Source organism: Bos grunniens, chromosome 12 (assembly GCF_055505025.1).
Source record: "Bos grunniens cultivar Pamir isolate PY7600 chromosome 12, Bosgru_T2T1.0, whole genome shotgun sequence".
Classification (NCBI taxonomy): domain Eukaryota; kingdom Metazoa; phylum Chordata; class Mammalia; order Artiodactyla; family Bovidae; genus Bos; species Bos grunniens.
Genome location: NC_141176.1, coordinates 32,725,101 through 32,731,181, shown reverse-complemented (window position 1 = coordinate 32,731,181; position 6,081 = coordinate 32,725,101).

Below are 6,081 nucleotides of genomic sequence, written 5' to 3'. Positions count from 1 at the left end.
GGGCAATTTCACTCTAACATTTTGAACCACCATCTAGTGCAGCAGTGGTCCGGGTGTCCGTGAGGTGTCACCTCGGAGACTCTGGGGTGCACCCCCTGAGCACCATGTGGGTCTGGCCCAGCACCTCATATAGAGATTCCCAATAAATACCTGGAAGTCCCAACCTTGACCCATTCTGTACAGATCCTCCTCCCTTCGTCGTTCATCACCGAGAGCGTCATAAATGTCACGTCTCTGTGGGAGGCGAGGACATCAGTTACTTGTTTGTGGCTGAGATCGGCTGTCACACACCATCCCAGGGAGAACACACTTCCTTCTAGAGGACAGTACTGCCCCTCTGTGGCCTCCTGCCCTGTGGGATTCTGGAGGAGCCCCCTGAGCTGGAGACAAGCCCTACTGGGAAGAGCCATGAACTTCAGGACTTAAAATCATACCACAAAAAGCAACCAAAGATCTAAAATTCCAACCAGGCTGCTGGATCCATTAGTCTCAGCTGCCCCAAGTGTTACTTTTGAAAAAGCGTTTTCTACTCACTGTCTGGAGTAGGCATTCTTTTTTCTTTTTAAAAAATTTTTATTTTTTTAAACACCAAAACATTTTGTATTTGGGTATAGCCTATTAACTGGTGGCTCGGACAGTAAAGAATGTGGGAGACCTGGGTTTGATCCCTGGGTTGGGAAGATCCCCTGGAGGAGGAAATGGGAAGCCACTCCAGTATTCTTGCCTGGAGAACCCCCATGGACAGAAGAGCCTGGTGGGCTACAGTCCATGGAGTTACAAAGAGTTGGACACGACTGAGCAACTAAGCATACATGAGCGCACACACACACACACACACACACACACATGGCCGATTAACAATGTTGTGGTAGCTGCAGGTGAGCAAAGGGACTCAGCCATACGTATACATGTATCCATTCTCCCCCAAACTCCCCTCCCAGGTTGGCATGTAACACTGAGAAGAGTTCCATGTGCTATAGGTCTTTGTTGGTTATCCATTTTAAATAGCAGTGTGTACATGACCTTCCCAGAGTCCCTAACTATCCCTTCCCCGTGGCAACCATAAGTCCATTTTCTAAGCCTGTGAGTCTCTTTCTGTTTTGTAAATAAGTTCATTTGTATCAGTTCTTTTTAGATTCCACCTATAAAGGATGTCTCATGACATTTCTCCCCTGTCTGACTTCACCCACTGTGACACTCTCTAGGTCCATCTGTGCTGCCACAAATACTATCATTTCATTCTTTTTTATGGCTGAGTAATAGTCCATTGTCTATATGAACCATTTTCTTTATCCATTCCTTTGTCGGTAGGCATTTAGGTTTGAAGTAGGAATTCTTAACCTGAGTCCACATCCCATGAAACTGTATGCACTCCTTGTTTGTGGAGAGGCATGTGGGTTTTTTAATGAGGTCACCCTGGGGATGACCTCCCCACAACATCAGTTATAATGATGGGCTCTAAGGCTGACAGAGAGCTTGTGCTGTGCAGAGGAGTATAAATTTTTGCTACATTTGGTAGAGGAAATACTCACATAAACCAGTTTCTTTGACCCTATTTCCACTGGCTAAAGGAATGAGAAAAGGCCTGGAAAAGAGAAAGCCAGAACAGAACCATTTCAATGTTCTCCAGGTGCAAATAGACAATGGCATTTCCTCTTTTTATAAAGGGGCAGCAACCTACCCAGGAGAGGCAGCAGCTGTTTCAACATGTGCTCAAATTCCTATTTCTAGAAGATTAATACTTGAGATCAGCTATTTTCTCTTCTCCACAGGTAACTGACTATTAGTAGAGGTTCTTTTAAGATTCTTGGGAAACTTTGTATTGATATTATCATAGACATTAGAGCAGTGGTTCTCCAGGACACATTCTGCAAGTTCTGAACATGGCCCCAGATGTCCCAGGGCTTCCCAGATGGCTTAAGAGATGGTAAAGAGTCTGTCTGCAATGCAGGAGACCTGGGTTCAGTCCCTGGCTCAGGAAGATCCCCTGGAGAAAGGAATGGCTACCACTCCTGTATTCTTGCCTGGAGAATCCCATGGATTCTCCACATGGAGCCTGGTGGGTCCATGTGGTCACAAAGAGTTGGATATGACTGAGTGACTAATACTTCCACTTTCCAGACGTTCCCAAAGATCCAGGAGGCCCCTGCTCTTCCTGTCTCTTCCCTCTGTCTGGAGAGAGATGGTTCCTATTTCTTCGTGGCACTGTTGGGAAAACTTTGGACTCAGTCAAGAAGAAAGAGTGATACAAACTGAGAAAACAGCATGTCGGGGGAGTAGATGATGGCTGGGTGTGAGTAAGGAAGGAAGCCCAGTAGACTTGGACCAGAGTGGTGGGATGCACAGTGAGGCTGAGTGTGGGGTACAGCAAGGAGTCGAGTCTTTATCCTAAAGGCTCTGGGATGCCACTGAAATCCCTGGCACTGGGGAAGGATCCCTTAGCAGTGGTGTGGAGAAAGGACTATAGAGCAGGAGCTGGCTGCAGGATGCATCTGGAGATCAGTTGAGACAACAGTGGAAGGAGATGCAGACAGTGGGGGTAAAGAAAGATGGATGGCTTTCATCCCTAAGGAAAACCAAGGAGCCATCCAAAAATGGGATGAATGCTTCTGCTCATCTCTGCCAGGAGGCAGGGCGGCATCTCTGTGGGCTCGATCAGAAAAGCTGATGGAGGAAATTATCAAACACGAACATCTTGCATGGGCTGCAGATAGAAACTGTGAACACTCAAGCACCTGACCCTGTGAGTAATCAGACAGCAATCAGGCCCTGCTCACTAGATGGAATCTGGCTGCTTCCGGCTTAGATGGATCTGAAGTGGGTGAGGGGTGACTAAGCACGGGCCCTACCCCGGCCCGGCAATTACAGCCGCAGGAGAACACCACAATCAGGCTAAAGCAAGAGGAGGGCTAATTGGAGCAGCCAGGCTGGAACTTCGTGGTGAGCAGGCAACCAAGTGGGGTGATCTTGGATCTCCCGCTGGTCACTGATGGTTCCAGGGGAAGTCGTGGTGGGAGGGGACGGTCCAAGAACAGATGCTTCCAGAGGGCGAGGACTCTGCTGACAGAGGACAGCTGGGAGCAAGGGCAAAAGAGCAGATGATGCCTGGGGACCTCTCTTGACTGCTTAGATGATCAGTGACCCCGGAGGCTCCCTGACAGACGAGGGAGATGGCAGTATCAGGGAATGTGGCCGATGGGCAGAATCTCTCTTGCTCAATCCTACCTTGGTCATCCTTGGGCTGACCTTGGTTCAACCCTTCACTCACTTTTTGTTTGAGCCAGTGTTTGAGAACGTAGTGTCATAATAGTTTACATAAAAAGCAGAGACACTACTTTGCCAACAAAGATTCATATTGTTAAAGCTATGGCTTTTCCAGTCAAGTATGGATATGAGAGTTGGATCATAAAGAAGGCTGAGTGCTGAAGAATTGATGCTTTTTAACTGTGGTGTTGGAGAAGACTCTTGAGAGTCCCTTGGATTGCAAGGAGATCAAACCAGTCAATCCTAAAGGAAATCAATCTAATATTCCTTGGAAGGACTGATGCTGACGCTCCAATACTTTGGCCACCTGATGCAAAGAGCCAACTCATTGGAAAAGGCCCTGATGCTGGGAAAGACTGAAGACAGGAGAAGGGGACGACAGAGGATGAGATGGTTGGATGGCATCACTGACTTGATGGACATGAGTTTTTGAGCAAGCTCCAGGAGTTGGAGATGGACAAGGAAGCCTGGCATGCTGCAGTCCATGGGGTTGCAAAGGGTCGGACACGACTGAGTGACTGAACAACAGCAGCACTTCATGGTTGGCAAAGGTGCTTTACATGTATTTTCTTGTTAATCTTCACTATCTCCGATGTAGGTATTACTATCCTCAACGGGCTGATGAAGAAACCAAGGTTCAGAGAGGTCAGTCAATTGACCAAGTTCCCAGGTGATGCCCATAACAACTGTGTGAGGAGAGAAGGAAAGCAAGTTGGGAAGAGTTGCCCAAAGTCATACGCAAGTAGTTAGTCGCAACTGGGGTTGAATCCAAAGGTCTTTCTTCCCCACGCCTATAAAAGAGGGAACAGAGAATTCCCTGGTGGTCCAGTGGTTAGGACTCTTCGCTCTCACTGCCAAGGGCCCAGGTCCAATCTTTGGTCAAGGAACTAAGATCCCGCAAGCCACATGGCATAGTCAAAAAAATCAACCAATTAAAAAACGTTCAGAGCTTTAAGTTAAATATGGGCTTCAGGGATGATGCCCTGGTGCCTTGCTTGATCTGCAAGGACAGTGGCCCTGGCTGACTGTCTTGGCTGTGCTGGACTGACACGGGAGAAGTAAACATTAGAAGAAAAGAATACAGTTGGGATTAAGGGACTGTATACTGCAGGGAAGTCCATATTTGAGCTGTTTTGTCCACTTATCACCATACCTATGTGCATTCTTTCATGCTATGTATTTGACTTTTGGATAGGAAGACAGTTGTGTGGTGGTTGGATGCTGGGTCAGAGTCCCCCTCTTGTCAGAACCCTCTTTGTTCAGCTGTTGTCTCCTTAGGGTGAATTTAGGACTATTGGAGTTATTTCGTGTGATGAAAGACTGACTGTGTGTTAGTGAATGCTGGGTAACAAACCACCCCAAAATTTAGTGGCATAAACCAACACACACCTATTATCCTACCATTTCTGCAGGTCAGGAGTCTGGGTGTGGCTTACCTAGGTTCTCTGCTTCACGGTCTCTCCCAGGCTGCAAAGAAGGAGGCAGCCAGGTTAGGGTCGCATCCCAGGGTCTGGCTGGGGCAGAACCTGCTTCTAAGCCTACACGGTTGTCAGCAGGATTCAGCTCCTCCATGGCTGCTGGGCCGACAGCCTCAGTTCCCTATTGGCTGGAAGGCCATCCTCAGTTCTTTGCCTTGTGGGTGTCTCCAGCATGGTAGCTGTTTTGTCAGAGTGCACAAGCCCAGAAGGGAATGAAGGTCTGGGAGGAAGATGAAATCCCATTATTTTGTAAACCTAACCACATCTCATTACCTTTGCCTTATTCTTTTAGTTGGAAACAATTCACGGGGTCCAGTCTACCCCAAGGAGGGGGTGATTACACAAGGATGGGATACTAGGAAGCAGTGATCATGGGGGGCCATCACAGAAGCCTGTCAACCACAGGCCACGTGTAAGGATAGAAGGCATAAGCCAGCACAAGGTGGGGGAAAATATTTTTGAATTTTTTTTCTATAAAGATTTATTTATTTCTTTGGCTGTTGTGGGTCTTCACTGCTGGATGTGGGCTTTGTCTAGTTGAGGCAAGCAGGGGCTACTCTTTGTTGTGATGCATGGGCTTCTCACTGCAGTGGCTTCTCTTGTTGCAGAGTACACAGGCTCTAGGCTTGCAGGCTTCAGGAGCTGCAGCATATGGACTCAGTGGTTGTGGTGCATGGGCTTAGCTACTCCGTGACATGTGGGCTCTTCCCAGACCAGGGATCAAACAAGTGTCCCTTGCATGGCAAGACAGATTCTTAACCACTGGATCAGGGAAGCTTGATTTTTTAAATTACTTTTTAAGTTGAGCTCTGAGCCAAGCACTTCACATGAACTGACTGTCTCGTATAAACCTCACAACAATGCTCTGGCATACATATCGCTATCCTCACTGCACATATATCACAAAGTTCAGAGGAATTAAATAACTATCGTGTGGTCAAATAGTAAATGCTACAGACAGCAAGCAGAGTTAGGTCTGCTAAACTACCAAGCCCATTCTTTTAACCACCACCTTCACTGAGTTGCCTTTTTACCTGTGCACTTGAACGTCTCCTACCTGCCTCCTTCTTGATGGTCCTGTGGTCACCCCCTAGAGCCTGGACCTCCTATTCTGCTGATAACAGTAGCCTCTCAGTCTTCCTGACTCCAGGACTTTCTCATCTAATCCTACTATAGACACTCTTTTCCTTCAGTACCAGTGTTAGAAGGTATAAGGCATGCTGGATAATGGGGAGAACTGAGGTCTAGAGAAGTCTGGGGAGGATCGATCCCTGGACACTTTTCTGGTGGCATCACAACCAACTGGGAAAAGCCAGTGCTCTCTCACTATACCTCCCGT